Here is a 17442-nt window from a genome sequence, read left to right on the forward strand (position 1 = left end):
CTCTTTTGGAGAGCCAAGACCGGATTTAGCTTTTCAGGAGCCTGAGGCAGCAAAGATACGGGGGGAGCTCCGGCATGTTTTTCTTTCACAGAGAATAATTCCAACCAAAGAAGAAACCTCAGTTTGGAACAGCAAATGCAAGATCGACACTTCCAGGGTGATCTTAGCTAAACAAGTGCGGGCTCCAAGGGATAAACAGCAGAGAAGGAAGACCCTTTCCTGTGGTCTGCCCTGGTGATTTCATAGTTCTGAGAATTGATGGAGTGAGTGATACCATGCTTGCCAGCTTGTGTGTGTGTGTGTGTGTGTGTGTGTGTGTGTGTGTGCAGAAACACACCAGTGACCTTATATGTGACGTCATACTGACACATTCAAATCACGGTGAAGCCACACTCTACCCACTAAAACCAGTTTCCGTTATTGAGCCCTCGTTGTGGGCTTAGCATTAGCCCAAGAAGGTCACATTTATTTTCCCATAAATGAAATCATCCTCACAACAGGGCAGTGAGCTAGGTATTATGTCCATTTTACAGATGGAGAACCTGAGGATCAGAGGTGCCAAGCTTGCCTCAGAACGCCCCACTCATAAGAGGCAAAGGCAGAATTTTTTTTTTTTTCCCACTGTACAGCAAGGGGGTCAGGTTATCCTTACATGTATACATTACAATTACATTTTTTCCCCCAGCAGAATTTAAACACGGGACTTTCTGACTCCAGTGCCTCCCGATGCAGTATTTGAGACGACTTTGAGATGGGCTTGAAGCTCTGGGTGCACCTCCACCCCAGCGGGTGTTAGACTTTGTTAGAATCATGTTAGACGTGGGGCCTCCTGCGGTCACTGTATCCTTAGCACTTGGTGAGATGATTGTTCCCAGCGCCGGGTTCTGCAGAAGCAGATCTTGAGTCGAGACCCGAGACCCCTGCGCTAGCACTTTAAGGGAAGGCTCCGAGGAGAGAGTGGGGCAAGCAGGGCAGAAGAGGAAAAGCCAAGCAAGGCAGAGATTGCAGGTGGAGCCCAACTTCAGCCCCATCCTGCAGAAATCTCCGGAGTGTAAGTTACAAATCAGAATGCGTCCTTCCTGGAGGCCAGGGAGCTGCGAGCTCTCCTGGGAGGAGGGCTCGGGAGGGGTGGTAAACTTCTGGGACTTTCCAGCTCCTGCCCCAGAAGCAGCATGGGTGGCCCAAGGACAGCCCTCTGAAGAGGACACAGCTGCAAACTGTTAGTTACAAAGCGCTCAGGCTGAGGGAGAGTCCACAGATAAGACATGTCGGCTGCAGTCATGCTCAGCGTTGGAGTGAAAGGGTCAGAGAGCCATGGGGCAGGGACCCGAATTCCAGTGACCATCCCTGTACACCTGCAGGAAGCCAGCTGCCATTGCCGTAGCAGGTCCACGATGATGGTCAGGGGCCATGTGGCAAGACGCAAGAGGGGTCCAGTGCTGCAGGCTGCAGTTTGTGAACCTGGGCTTGAGTGAGGCTCCCACACCCACATCCAGAGTCCGCTAGTGAAGGAAGGAGGAGGACGAGCTTGGCACGGGACATTCTGTTGACTTAGAAGGGGTCAAGGTGATGGTCGAGTGAGAAAGGAGCCAGCTCTTTTGATCATAGAAATCGAGATTTGATGACTCAGGCACTAAGCCACTAAGCCACTAAGTGACCACTGGGAGGCCTGAGGGCTCTTCAGAAATCCGTAGAGGACAGGTCCTAACTGAACCTCCAGCCTATCCTTCATACCAAGAGGGAGCAGACTGTTCTTCTCTCCAGTCCAAGGGATCAATTACATCGTTCTAACTGGGATGAGGATGGGCCAGAAACGGCATGGCAGCCCTGTGGAGGAGGCAAGCAGAGGTCTGTGTCCTCAGCAACCCCACGTGCCCTGGCTCAGCTCCCAAAACCCCAGGAACTGCGGACAGGGGCAGGCGGCCCCCGTGGAGAACGAGAGGATGGACAGAGGTTAGGAAGATGACAGGAACAAAGGAGGGGAGGGAGGGTGTGTGGCCTGGAGAGAGGAGCACAGGGCTCCCGGGGCAGTGCGGGGAGGGGGATGCAGACCCTCTGAATGAGGGCCAGTCCGCCCCTCTACCCGACAGCTTTCCCTCCCAGCAGGGGCCTGGCAGCTCCACAGCCACGTTCACTCTCTTCCTGGCATCCTTAGCCCACGTCAAGCGCCTTCTTCCTCTAGGGTGAGGATCGGGAAACGCCCTGAACACTTGTGCCCGTGCCTGGTGCTGCCAAAGTCACCGTTGGCCCACCTGGTGCTTTCTCTTCCTCCTGCGTCCTCTCTTTCCTGAAATGCATCCGCTCTGAGTCAGCTTTGATGCTTCTCCCCCCGCATCTCGCGAGGCTAATCACCAGCTCCCATGGCTTCTTCCCTCAAAGTATCTCTTCCGTTTCATTGGCCTCCTTGGGCCACGTCACAGAGTGGAAGGAACATGGGATTCATGTTCCAAGGAGTTCTGTTCAAATACCAGCCTTTCCACCTGCTGGCTGTCCGTGTGAGGTCCCGGGCTTCCTTCCTCTCCTCCCTCCTCCCCCAACCCACCCCTACCAACCTCCTGGCCTCCACCACCTGCACCGCATGGCCAGCCACTCAGGATCCACCGGCCAAGCTTTGTGCCCATTTCCTGCCCACTCCCCACCCTTTCCACCCAGGCTCCATGCTTTCAGTGACCTGCAGCAACTAACCTACAGGAGTTCCCGTCTGGATCAGAGGTAACAAACCTGACTAGTATCCCCGAGGATCCCTGGCCCTGCTCAGTGGGTTAAGGATCCAGCATTGCTGTTAGCTGTGGTATCGGTTGCAGGTGCAGCTCAGATCTGGTTCGGTTTGGCTGTGGCTACAGTGTAGGCCAGCAGCTGCAGCTCTGATCCGACCCTAAAAAGCAAAAAACAAAAACAAAAAAACAAACTAACCTATAGCTGGTTTCTGGCCCCCCAGGATCCATCAAGTTCTGGTCCTGAGCCAAAACCTGAACAAAAATAAAGTTACATTTTTTCTTTTTCTTTCCTAGTGTCTTAGACTCAGACCCCAGGCCAGTGTGCAGCCCCTTGATGAATGAGACTGTGTGGGCCAAAAGGGGCCCTTTAGCACATACATACTTATGAATGAATGAACACAAAATGGTTAGAATCGTTAGCAAATTCATCCAAGATGGTGCAGAGCCAGGGAAAGAGAACTCTGGCCAAGGGCATATGTTCTAGAATGCAGATTTATCAAAAACTTGGCATACGTAAGGCCAACATATCGAGGGGCATGGCCACTGAAAAGATAGCTTGTGACTTAGAGTTCCCCAGTGCAGGGGGCATTCAACTCCACGGGGAGCCACAAGGTCAGGCAGGAGGCAGAGGGAGAGAGGAAAAGGGGAGGAGAGGCTTATTGTGGTTTCTGTAGGAAGCCATGGGCGAGGCAGGACATGCAGGCTGAGGATGGGCCAGTGTGAACAATTTCAGCAGGCCCTGGCATAGAGGCACTGCCCTAGTTGTCTGGTACCTGGTCCTGGGGTCCTTTGGGCAGGTGGATGGTGGCCGGGAACTGGGGAGCACCTTGATGGAGGTGCTGGGCTCTGGATGGGCTGCCTGCTGTGTCCAGAACTGCCCCGGGGAGGGCAGGCCTTCAGGGTCAGGAGATCCCAGAGGTCAGAGCATCAGAGGACATGGTTGCTAGAGTGTGGTCAGGAGAGACAGAAGCAGGGCTACTGCTGGCAGGTGCTTGCAACAAGCCTGTTTGGCCAGGTAGGGCCAAGTTCTGTCCCATCATACCGTTGGTACAAACACTTGCCCCCAAGATCTCTCATTGTTATAGTTAAAAGCCAGTTTAAGCTACCAAAGAACTGTTATTCATATAATCATCACTCAGAGTCCAGGTTAGAGTTTTCTGACAAATAGAATTCTTTGGACCATGGGAATGAGTAAGTACCGAGTCCCAAAGGAAGCTGAGGGAAGGAATGCATCTCCTTGAGGCTTGCCGTTCTGGGGAAGAAATACTGTCAGCGTAAGTCCAATGAGAGCCTTTGCAATTCACACAAACATGTGAAATTGAAGCATAAACCCTCTATTAATACTCAGTACTTACTCATTCCCATGGTCCAAAGAATTCTATTTGTCAGAAAACTCTAACCTGGACTCTGAGTGATGAATGTATGAATAGCAGTTCTTTGGTAGCTTAAACTGGCTTTTAAATATAACAATGAGAGATCTTGGGGGCAAGTGTTGGTACCAACGGTACGATGGGAACAAGTGTCTTTTGGAAAAGTAACAGATCTGGGTCCCAAAGCATCTGCCTCTGATGTACCAGCAGGCTGCTCATGGATAAGAGCAGCACAGATGCCAGACAGGTCCCCTTGGTCTTTGTCCTCTGCTGTGCCCTGCATAGGGGACCCACAGGGAAGGAGGGAAGACAGGACACTACATGCAAGAGTACATAGATGCAGCAGAAACACACAGAGCTCTGTGCTTGCATCACATTCAGAGACAAGGCAGAAATGATTGCACAAAGTGGTATGGGGCCGTTTCGTTCACAGGGATGAATTCAGGTGATTTGCACTGGTCTGTCCTCTGAATGCACAGAGGACATAAGAGCATCCAGCTTTTTGGAGAACTGTGCCTTGCCTTTCTTGAATCCCCAGCCCTCAGGGTGGAAGCCTCCTTGTTCCTGCTCCACGCCCAAGTATTTGGTCAGTTCATCAAAGCCACTGGTTCAAATGGGCAACCAGTAAATACAGAACCCACATGTGCTAAACCTTTTACTTTAACTCAAAACATGCATGTCTGTTTATTGTAAAACATTTCCACGAAGGCCAAGGCCACAGGCTTGGGAATAGAGATCTGAGGATGAGGTTCCGGTCTTTCTTTCCTTTTTGCAAAAACCTCTCTTAATGCATCTTTGACAATTTCCAGTTTCAGCATCTTCAAAGTAGAATAAGAGTTTGCATGCGTGAAGAATTTGAGTTCAGAAACCTAGATTTTTTTTATAACTTTTGTTTCACTTTTATTCCATTTATTTATGTATTTTATTATTTGTCTTCTTTTTACAGCTGCACCTGCAGCATATGGAAGTTCCCAGACTGGTGGTTGAATTGGAGCTGCAGCTGTGACCTACACCACAGCCACAGTAACCCTGGATCATGAACCCACTGAACGAGGCCACTGATCGAACCCACATCCTCAGAGAGACAACATCAGGTCTTTAAATTCTGAGCCACCAGGGAACTCCGACGTTGATTCTTTTTAGTAACTCACCTGTATTGTGACATTCCGGAGCATTCAACTTCATTTTCACAAACATGTTGGTTCTTTTCATACTTTTATTTAAGGAGTAGTAAACTACATTAATTCATTATAAATCAAATACAACCACGCAAGCCAGTGTGATAACAAACACAGCTGACTCTTGGTGGACCTGACCCTTACCTGGAGGCAGCAGAGGTGTGCAGGTGTGTGAGGGAATAGCCCATGTCCTGGACCACAGCAGGGGTCCCCTAGCATCAGAGGAGACTCCTGAGTGTGCAGCCAGGGATTCCTAAGAGGAGATTGGCTGGGAGAGCTTCTTTCATATTTCCCAATCTCATCACCTTTTTCTACCTTAATGCTAAGTAAGAGTACTTTATTCGGGTGCAGTCAACATACATTAAAATGTTTAAATGTTGAGTGTTAAGCTCAGGGCACCCACGTAGCTACCACCCAGGCCAACATAAAGAAAATGTTCATCATTCTACAAAGTTCCCTTTTGTCACCTTCCAGACCATCCTGGCTCCCTGCAAGATAACCACTGTTCTGATTTCTGTCACCCTGGATTAGTTTTATTTGTTCTTGAACTTTACATAAAAGAAATCATCTGAATTTTTGTGTCTGCTTCCTTGCCCTTAATTATAATGTTTTTGAGATTAATCCATGTGCTTGCATGGATCAGTACTTTGTTCTCTCTCTCTCCTTCTTTTTTTTTTTCTTTTTTTTGGCTACACTCGTAGCATATGGAAGTTCCCAGGCCAGGGATCCATTCCCAGCCGAAGTTGTGACCTATGCTGCAGCTGCAGCAATGCCAGATCCTTAACCCATTGCATTGGGCCGGGGATGAAACCCAAAGTGCTGCATTTGGATTCTCAACCCACTGCACCTCAGCAGGAATTCCATTTTTATTTATTTATTTTTTTATTGCTGAGATATATCTGATTCCCACCCTGTTGACCGAGTTCACTGGCAATCACTAAAGCTGAGAAGGAGAGAGAAAGAAGGCAGGAGGAGAATTCCCTTTCTCTCGGGTCCTTTTAGCCCCCATTCCAGACCCGCAGCCATCCCTAGCTGCCCCCAGGAGGGAGGAGCTCACCTAAGAGCCCAGGCTATTATCTCCTATGATAACGGGTGCACTGACATATCAGAATCTAAGGCTAGAGGCTTTATGTGAGTGAGTGAGAATCCAGAGACTTATTTAGTTCTGCCTCTCTTTTCCTCCATCGCAACTCCACAGATGTAGGAGACCACAAGTTTGGGGAAACTGTTGTGGGCCCAGCTGTCACATGACTGGTCATTCACTGCAGTTTTCTCAGAAGTCATGAGCCCATCTCCAGCACCCACCAGTGACCCTGATGGGTCCTTCTTTGTCAACATGAGGAATGCTACGAGGTGGCATCAGCCTATATGCCTGCATGGCTCCTTTGTGGGTACAGTGCCGGGGTCTGTCTTGCAGATATCTTACGATAAGCAATTCATGAACCCACTGCAGGGTACGTTACGCTGTGAAAGGAGACCAGCCCTCTTCCTCTTCTGAGTTCAGTGCTTTTGCAAATGCCATCTCCTCTGTGTCAGGGAGCATTGGTGGCTTGGGGCCAAGGCCATTTGGCAACTCTTGAGGCTCTGCTCAGCATGCCTGACAAGGCCAGTGGTTGTCGAGAGGTGCAAGGAACAGGGGAGGGCGGAGTTCCGATTGTTCACGCTGGGCAGTTGGCAAAGGCACCTCCCCAAGCTCCCCAGGCTGAAACAATGCCTCTCCAGCCACACAGACAACGAGTGAGACAGGGACAGAGTCCGCAGCAGGTCTAGTCCATCCCCCACTGCTTGGGTCGTTTGGTACTAATTGTCCAAAAATCATTAGGCTGGTGTCTGGCAGGACATCTTGATGAGCAAAGGTGCAGTTTGCCTTGAGATTCTGATTATATGTCTTGGCTATTTATTGACAGGGTGTGGGGGAAGGTAAGGGGGTGGATAAGTAAGAAAGCTGAGAAAGAGGAAAATAAACATTGGGAAGGAAGGAAGCTTTCTACCTCTCCGGTCGGACTCTGCTGTCTCCCTCCGTCAACGTGACAAGGGGTGTGTCTGCTCTCAGGCAGGCAGGGGGACTGTGGATTTTATGCTTTAAGGATCTGCTGGCTGAACTCCATCCGTAGCATGTTAGCTTCTTGATCTGCAGCTCTGTGAATTCTCCAACAGCTAGAGATCGTTCTCGGCTTGATCCGACTCCTTTCTCCATGGAGATCTGAATTCCGTAGATGGCGTCCAGGGCAGAGCTGGGACTGGTGAGTCTGGCTCCCAGCTGACATGGTGTGTGGTGTCAAGAAGGCGGAGAAGGTACTCAAACACCGCGTCCTCCTTCTGTCCACCTCAGGAAGACTTGCCCTCGGGCATCACAGAGGTGCGCTTTCAGAAGGTGTGTTAGGAGAGTCTTGGCAAAATGTTTAGGGATTTGGGGAAGACTATTAAAATACAAAGAGAGCACTGCCCCAGGAGTCAGACCCAATGTACTCTTGAGCCGATGCCAAGGTAGAAAGCCAAATGTCCTAACAAGTTCTGGGGCCTCAAGGGTGCAGGGAGCTGGTTGGGGGCCCAGAAGGGCAAGATGGGGTCTCTCCAGGAGCTGTGGGTGTGGGGAGGGCCTGGCTGTGCCACTCAGCTCTGCCCAGCTGTCAGGTGTGGGGCAGCCAGCAGGAGGCCCTCCCCTCTCACTGAGCAGCGTCCACCACAGCTGCCATGAAGCCAGCTGGTCAACCCCACCCAAGTGGGAAGAACTAGAGGGTGGTGGTGAGGGCTGGTCCTGATTCTGGCCAGGAGCATCTTTAGATTCTGTTTTGATTTCGCTTGAAGGAGAGGGCTTGGACTGACTGAGCTAAACAAGATCTCTAGGTCCAGGGAGAACTTCAGAATGGGAAATGCTGCCTCCGTGTCAGTGAGGTGGGAACAAAGGGAAGCAGACTGGACCGTCCAAGAAAGACACAGGATTGGTCTGGAGGAGGACTGGGGATGTTGGAGCGAGTGCGATGCTCTCACCTTCTGCTCAGCCACACACAGCAAAAGTCTCAGCCGTGCTTCCAAGGTCCCCGTTTTCAAGGAGAAGCTCTCTGATGCACCTTGTCTTGGACAGAATATACTTTCACCCTCTCTCCTCCCAAGATCTGCCCCTGAGAGCACAACCCTCCCCACAGGGTCCCCTAACCCTAATCCTAACCCTGACCCTCCCTGCATCTTCCCTCTGTCTTCTCACCATTGACTTTCCCCTTAGATCCCATGTCCACCCTCGTAGCAGGTACATAGTCCTGCTCATCCTTTAAATCAGGTCTGAAGGACCACTCTTCTAAGAAGTCCTCCTGGGTTGATGTTACCCTAGAGGGATGTAAAATACAGAAACTCCTCACCCGGGGCCAGGAGCCTGACACTCACATTTCAACCCTGAGTTCCTGCTGACAGTGTTGACAGCTGGGTTGGACACGTTTTTCTGGGGGAAAAGTTTGGGAGATGGACATCCCAGCCGGGTCTGACAGGGGACAGGGGCTCCTACAAGGGGGCTCAAAGTTGTGTGGCTGCATCCTTGCTATGACCCCTTCTGGTTGGGGTCTTGTCTGGAAACAAAGAAATGTGATGATATTTTCACTGAGATGTAACCATTCTCTGTGGGGCTCTGAATCCGAACTGGAGACCAGAGACTCTGCAGCTGCTTTTCACCCTGTGACTTCCGTGGAGTCTCTGAGGATGCCGCGATCCTGTCTTTAAACACCGGGCTTATGTTTACAGCCCCCCAGCAAAGCTGCATTGGAGCTTTGAGTTCCCAAGGCACGCTGGGCATTGGTGCTCTTTTTCATTTGCTGAACCTTCCCTCAGAGCAGTGCTATGTGCCATGAGGGTGGCAGCAGAGAAAGGAGACCCCGATGGCCGGCCAGCACCCCCCCCGCCCCCCCCCCCAGTGCCCTGAGCTGTCCTGCTCCAGCCCCACACCCACTACCCAATTAGCAAAACCAGACAGGGGAGATACTTGCTGTCTACCTGGGTGCTTGGCGCTAACTGTCCCCAAATCACCAGGCTGGCATCTGGCAGGACACCTTGATGAGCAAAGGGAGTATCTGCCCTGGGATTGTGGTCCAGTGCCTGGCTCCATGCTGACAGGGGCTGGGGATGAGCTGGGAGATGAGACGAGAAAGAATAGACAAGAAAGGTGAAAAAGACTACAGGAAACATCAGGCATGGGACAAACCCACCTTACAAAGTGATTGCTGCTAGAAAACATCTGTGGGGGTGGGGCGGGCAGGGTGGGGTCATGACTTTTACCCCGAAGACTCAGAAAGGATTCTTTGCAGCACACACTGCTTTCCCTGAAAGCGCTTGCTGTAAATGTAATTTTCTTCCTCCTATGATGCTCCTGACGTTTTCTCACACGTACAGATCGATCCAGGGACCCCCCACTCCACCGGGCCTTGCAGGGTTATTCTCTTATTGGGCCCCATCTGGAGGAACAGCAAACAATGGGAGGGGCTTCACTACTCCCTCTTCTGGGGGATTAGCAGATGCTGTAGTAAACTCTGTCTTACCCTGAGGCAGGATGGTCGGGGGTCTGGGGTTGGGGGACACAGGCAGAGAGGACCCTGCTGGGCGAGGAAGCCTGGCTCCCGCCGAGGACAGAGTGTGCACTGCCATGCGGGCCGGGCAGGCTCCCAGGAAGAGGAGGAATAAAAGAGAAGACGCTTGGGGGGACCGTGTGTCCTCTAGGAATCCTCAGCAAACTCCTCAAAAAGCCGAACCTCGATGAACCCACACTAGGGGCGGTGCAGAGCCGCAGGCAGAAGTCCGCATCTGTCTCCACCTGCAACTAGCTCTTCAGAGGAGCCGAAGTCACCTTTCCTCCTCAGCCGGGTGATGAGAGGAGGATGTGCCTCCAAGCCTTAGCCACCCCCCCCCCATTTGGCCCCCTGAGAACCGACTGAAATCCCAGAGGAAGCTGGGGGAGCTCCCTCCTGCCTTTTCCTCAGTCTCGCTCAGTGTGGGAGTGTGTGCAGGTGTGTCAGGGAGAGGCTGGGTCAGTGGGTGACCCTCCCCGTCTCCTGTCTCCAGGTTTTCCCTGCAGTCACTTCATATGGAACCGAAGAAACTCCCCAACCTCCTCCCCGCTGGGCCGGTGATGTAAAGATCAAAGGCGAGAACATGATAAGTGGGGGGGACAGCAAAGTGCAAAGAAGTGCAAGCGATTCTGACCCTCCCGGTGCATGAAACAGGGCCTCCCCGACCTTCAGCCCCAGGCCCTCATCCTGCCAGCGGGGCCCAAGGCTGCACCTCCCACAGCCGCTCGATTTAGAGATCCTGCGGGGGAGGCTTGATCCCTCGAGACCCACTGGGCTATTTCCAGCCCTCTGCTTGTCTCCTTCCGCCAAGGACTTGGGTATCAAAGCAAGTGAAGAGCCTGGTGGCTGCTCTCCCCCGTCCCCTGTATTTATTTTCTTTTTTCTTTTTATTTATTTATTTTTTGGGCCGCACCTGCAGGCTGAAGAGGTTCCCCAGCCAGGGATCAAACCCGAGCCACAGCAGCCACCAGAGCCACAGCAGTGACAGTGCTGGATCTCAACCCACTGAGCCACCAGGGAACTCTTCCCTTTAGAGGTGATACTTGCTCCCAAAGCCCCTTCCTGTGACAAGGAGTGCCTCGACAGCCAGAGGGCGCCAACCGCGGAGACCCTCCTGAGCTCCTCCGCCCCAGGGAGGTAACCGGGGTCCCTCGGGAACTCACTCCAGAGCCTACACCCAACCCAGGCTTCCTGACCCGTGATCCCGGGCTCTTCTAGCTCAACCACATACATGATTCTCATTCATGCATAAGCAAACAAAACAAGACTCACACCCAGACCCAGCGCTCTTGTCAAATGACCTAAACCAGCCCGGGAGAAACTGTAGGAGCCGCCAGTGTCTCCTGGACCCCTCCCCTCTCCACTTGCTCATCGTCTCAACCTCCCTGCACACTCGATACTGGTCTCCACGCACAGGATTCTGTGCCTTCCAGCTGCCCTGCAACCTGTGCCAAGGGAAGCTGGGCTCCTTCTGGCTGTGTGATAAAAGAGTTTACTTAGCCTCTCTGAGCCTCCATGTCCTCATTGACAAGTTGAAATAATACCTTGCCGGACCACACCTCTAGGGTAAAATGCTGGGCAGGGCTTGGCAGACTGTCACACAAAATGCCATAGAATGAAAGAATGCCAGTTACCTTTACCCTTAACCTTCTTTCTCTTTTTTTTTTCTTTTTGTCTTTTTCGGGCTGCATCCATGGCATATGGACATTCGCAGGCTAGGAGTAGAATTGGAGCCACAGCTGCCAGCCTACACCGAAGCCAGAGCCACGTGGGATCCAGCCGTGTCTGTGACCTACACCAGGGCCGGATCCTTAACCCACTGAATGACTCCAGGGATCAAACCTGAATCCTTGTGGATACTAGTCAGATTTGTTACTGCTAAGCCCTGACGGGAACTCCCTACCCATAACCTTCTTCTTAAGGATGCCTTCGCCCGCTGTTGAAATTGCTGGTAAGAACCAGGATGAGCTGCCTCGGTGACATCTAAGCCAGATCCCCCCCCCAGGTAACGCTGTTGTTCAAGCTGGTTAACAGTTTACCCTTTTGAAGACCAAGGAATGAGGGGTAGAGATGATATGGGGGGCAGATTTGAAAAAAGTTAAAGCTGGAGAGCTGGGGTGGTCTTCAAGGACCCCGAAGGCCATCCTCGCCCTCTGCTGGTAGCCCTGCTGAGGACTTGTTGGCTCTTTTTCTGGCTTTAGTCCTGGATGCTGGATCAAGCCTCCTCTGTTATTCGGGAGCAGGAAATTATTGCCCCATAACACAAGTCTGGAATAAATAGCCTCACGTCGTAACAGGCAAGCCCTCCACAGAGCTGGCATTTGGAAAACACAGGCATTTGCAAATTGCTGCCCAGAATGTATTTGAATCTTGTGGCTCCTCCCTTCTTCGGCAGGACCGCCTATAGCCCGCCAGGACCTGAGTCAGCCCCTCACCCACACACCCAGTGCTCAGCCTCTCATGTTCAGCACCTTTGATGAGAAGCCAAAGTCCACACATTTAAAAAGTGGCATAGGAGATCCTCTGTAGCTCAGAGGGTTAAGGATCTGGTATTGTCCCTGCAGCAGCTCGGCTTGGGAACTTCCAATTGCCACAGGTGAGGCCCAAATATATAAATAAATAAATAAAAATGTGACATAAGGGAGTTCCCTGGTGGCCTAGGGGTTAGGGATCTGATGTTTTTACTGGTGTGGCATGGGTTTAATCCCAGGCCTGGGAACTTCCGAGTATAGCAGGCATGGCCAAAAAGGAAAAAAGTGGCATAAAACCAGAGGGGGCAGCTCGCAAAAGGGCATCTCACACTCACCCCCACCCCCCTACCCCTGCCAGGGTAGGCACGTGCCCTGGGCTGCCTGCAGCTTAGCTTCTCCCGTCTCCAGGGTGAGGAGCCATGGACAGGGGATGAGGGGTGAGGACGCGGGCAGAGAGTGGGCTGGAGGAGAGGGTGAGCACCTTGCCGAGCCGAGATCAGCCCCAGGGAAGAGGCACTCCCGCCATCTGGCCTGAGTCCTGGGGAAGCTCTCTCTGGAACCTGGCTTTTGAGGTAAGGAGACAGGGCCAAGAGCAAGGTGGAGCATGCATGCCCCTGGACTGGGTTTCTGGATTCAGGCCCCAGCAGAAGCTTCCAGATGTGCTCCAGCAGCCAAAGAGAAATTTACTCTCCTTCCTAGATCCTGGCCAGTTTGCAATGGCAATAGGAACATTTTTTTTCCTGTCCAAGCTTTTTGGCTTCAGCTGGTGTTTGATCCCTGAGGGAGCAGGAGAGGAGCTGTTCCCCAGTGTCCTTCTGGCCTTGTAACAGCCTCTGGGGCAGCCTTAGGCCTGGCAGGGAAGCAACCAACCTAGGCATGGCCCGGTGGAAGGCTCCATTCCCTTGTCAAAAGCGTCGTTTCTAAAGTTAAAAGCCTCTCAGAAGGGTTTCATCCTTCTCATGTAAATCTCTCTCTGCTAGTTATAATGGAAATCCTTCTGAGCAGGGGAGCAGGGCCAAAGCATCCCCAGCTTGGTGTGCCTGACTTCTAGTGGATTCTGGGAGCACATATTTACAGGGGAGGGACAGAGAAGGTGTGAGGGCCCCGGATCCTGGGGTCCGGGAGAGTGCATTTCAGGAAGGAAGAAGGCTGCAGGGAAAGAATGGAGGGAGTAGGGCAGTGCGGAGATAGCAGAAGCTTAGCATAACGAAGCAGGAGAATTTGAGCCCAGAGATCAGGGTTCAGCTCCCGGTTCTACCTCGTATTCATCCGAGGGCTCTTTGAGCCTCTACGGCATCTGTAAGTGAGATGAATGATGCCTGCCTCGCTGCTCGCTGGCCTGCCTCCAAGGGTTACTATGGGGACAAGATTAGATGGTAGACATGGAAGGGCTTTGAAAACTGTGAAAGGCTCACGCATGTCAGTGGTTGTGGCTGGTGAGCCTCCCCTCAAGCCCCCGATCTCCCTTCCGCCTCTCTGCTGGTCCCTGCACACACGCTGCTGCTGGCTGAGCTGCAGACCTGCTGACTGGGCTTCTGGTAGAGACTGCAAATCGTGCTCCACCTCCTGCATCCTTCCAGCCCTGCAGCATCCACATCTCCTGCACACCACAGGCTGCCAGCCTCAAGCCTGCAGGCAAACCAACAGAGTGGGGCCCCTGTTATCACATTCGGAAGGCTGCGCACACACGGGCAGCAGGCGCTGAGCGGTGGGGTTGCTGGGCAAAACAGGAGGGGTGACAGAAGGGAGCCCCGGGGGGCGTAAATGCCTTGGCCCCATGCCCTCCCTCTCCAAAGGGCTTGGTCTATGTCTTCCCCTGGCAAAGGCTGGGGAACAGAGCCCGGCTGCCAGGGCGTGATGCTGGGAAGAGGAGGGAATCTGCCAAACGGAGCTCTGGAACCAGCCACTTTTGCCATCTTGGAGAAGGAGAGAGTGTCTCAGGCCGGTTCTAGGCCCAGCCCCAGGGCTGAACAGAGAGACCAGGGGTGTAGACAGGCTTTTCTCCCCTAGAATTCCCTCCTACAAACACACCCTCAGGCTCCCCAAGCCTCACTAGCCAGGCACACATGTGCGCACAGACCGAGAGAGATCGGTCTAGGCTGACCACCTGTAATGTTATTTCCTGTGTCTGAAATGCCCACTGAAACTCTGCATAAGTCCAGGACGTTATCTTATGGCCCTGATACCATCCTCTATATGTGCCCCTGGCCCTCCCCTGTCTTCCTGCGTGCGTGCGGCACGTGCACACACACCCACACCCCAAACCTCACTGGTTCCATGAGAGAATCCTCTAGCTGGCTCCAGATTATAATTTGGGCTTGAAGTAGGTTAAGAGAAGAATCCAGTTCAGCAGATTTATCTGAAGAATGCAACGATTTAATTATTTAATCCATCTGGAATTTATTTTTGTGCTCACCATGCCGTAAAAATAGCGAAAAGATGGAACGCTACCCAATTTGTTGTAAAAAGGCACTTCTCCCTGATAGAAAACAAAAAGAAAGATACTCTTTTATTTCCCTCGGGCACAGGTTTTAAAACCTTGGTAAAATACTTGCAAGAAAAAAAATCAGAAAAAATCAGTAATGCAATTCTGCTTTCTCTGAAGACAGTGATAGGTTTTTATCTTGGACACAGAAGAAAGAAGCAGGAAAGAAGAAAGAGTTTGGAAAATACCAGAACATAGTGAGTTTTTTTGAGGGTCTGTTGTGAAGCAGGCAGCCTAGAGGTCTTGGAACCATCTGAGGCCTCACTTGAACATCTCTGCCAATCCCAACCAGAAAGACCAAGAATCTCTCTGAGTTTGAGGGTCAGAGAACCAGGAGCAGATGTGGTGTTGATTCCTATCAGAAATCAGTGACAGGAGGTGAGCTCCAAAAAGATGTCTATGATGGCAGCAGCGGACTTTCTGTTGGTGTGAAACCGCATGTGTCTGGTCAGGGGGCAGGCCACCAGCACTGGCCTGGGCCATATCACGCCAGATGATGGGCAGCTCCCACTCTACCTCCCTGTCAGTCCATCCTTCATACCACCATTGGGGTGAGCTTTCTGAGATGGACGTTCTATCAAGTCAAACATTTCCATACCTGTCTGTCACCTACAGGGATGTCAAAATGTTGTATAGCACTCTGACTGTTGGAGATTCGTGTCCCCACCCACCTTTGCACCTTTATCTACCTGATGCAAGTCAAACTCAGGAAGATACCACAGGCCTGTTCATCCTTTAGGGGAAACTAAACCACCCTCAGATTCTTGGATGTGTCCTTTCTCTTCTCATCTCTGTGCTTTGTCCTATCCAATTCCACTGACTTGAATTCCCAAGGTGCTCCTCTCAGCTGTTGGCAGCAGTGACTGCCTGGTGTTGGCATCGATTATAACACTTACTGCAATGTAATTGGCTGTGTCTCTGCCTCTCCTACTAGATAGGGACCCTTCCAAGAGCAGAGAACATGTTAATCCAGTTTTGTATCCCTGGTTCTAGTGCAGTGCCTGAAACAGAAAATGCTCAGTACAGGAAAAATTGGGCTATGGGCAGCAAAGAGTTTAATCCAAGTAGGAAATTCCATTGTAGCCCTCCAAATGTCATTCAGCTCAGCCATTTCATTCATTTATTTGTATGAAATTTATTGAATTTGATTGAGATTTATTGAACTTTTATGAGTCACCATGAATTAGATCACGTTGCAGTAACAAAGAACTCCAAAATCCTAATCATCGAAAAAAAAAAAAGTTGATTTGTCACTAGGGCAGCATCTCCAACATGGGTTAGTGGATGAATGATACTCTACACAATCTGGGAAGAGATTCCACCACCTTATGACTTAAACATTTGGAGTTCATGGTCTTAGCTGCAAGGAAAGGAAGAAAGCACATGTCCCTCCTGCTCCCCAGATCACTGATCAGGCTAGACACAGAGCACCCCCCAATAGCATAGAAACTGGGAAATGTGGAGAGTTAATGGCAAATACCTGGTAAGTGGTACTAACATTGTCATAAGCACTGATCACATTCAAGATATTGAACTAAGCACTGTCGATGTCCCTTTAGGAGTTCAGAGTCAAATGGATGATAATACTTTGGATATGAACATAAAAAAAAATGAGAAGGCAGAATGTGCTGCCAGACTTTTCAACTACAGTGACCCTCCCAGGAATGAGCCCACCACAGGAAACAAAGACTCAGTGCCAAGCTCATGAGTCCATGCGTTTAATCCAGCCTCCTCAATACAATGCCCACGTCTGTGCCATCATCCTTCAGGCTGATGGTTACGGGGGGTTGCTCTTTCTCTCAGGTCAGCCTAGATACTGAGAGGTCCTCAACCTCATTTCCCCCTTTTGGATAAATGTTCTGTTACGAATCCTCCCTCTCTTCTCCTTTCCCTTCTTGAGGCAAGCTGTGTTCCTTTTTCTTGAGAGCTGACATCTTAGCTCCTTCTCTGCTCAAGGAAGCTGGCAGCCTAACACAAAGCCAGAGTTCCATATGATCCCGTGAGGCTGAGAATAAAATCGAATCCCCCCCTCACATCAGGGAACCTTGAGATTTGGAGACTCAAAAATATCCTGGCAGAAGGTCCCCATAAAAATGTATAAATAACCACATTCTTACTCTGGCTCCTGTTCTCTGTGTTGAGGCACCTGGCACAAGGGTCAAGCAGAAGTTTGTTTTTCATCCTTCTCTTTTATTCGCCACTTGGCCTCCCTTTTTCACCCTCTGCCAATTGTCTGGTGACCTTCTGTCACGGAAAGTGACTCAGGCTCTCCTTCCATGTCTGTCCCTTCCAGGCAGGCTCTTGTTTCTTGCCTAGCCCAAACTGTCCCTCCGCCCAGTAAATACGACCTGTCCTGAATCTCCTTTCTCCTCAGATGACCTGCACAAAAGGCACCAAGAGCCCTGGCCTGACCAACTGCTCGAACACCAAGAGGTACAAGATTATTTGTGGGATCCCAGGGCCCGGGCTGCTCTCAGTTAGGAGAGGGAGGTCTGGCCAAGCCAAGTGGCCAGCTGGCTCTCTTGGCTATAAGTCACTGTCAGCTCTCTCTCATGTGTGGGTCTGGAATATGAATGGGCTTAGAAGTACAGAGTGAAGAGAGTAAAGACCTCAGAGGGCCACCTTGCGCTTTTCTCCTGTATTAGCAGCAGACACAAAGAAGTTTGTGACG

This window comes from Sus scrofa, chromosome 5 (assembly GCF_000003025.6).
Source record: "Sus scrofa isolate TJ Tabasco breed Duroc chromosome 5, Sscrofa11.1, whole genome shotgun sequence".
Classification (NCBI taxonomy): domain Eukaryota; kingdom Metazoa; phylum Chordata; class Mammalia; order Artiodactyla; family Suidae; genus Sus; species Sus scrofa.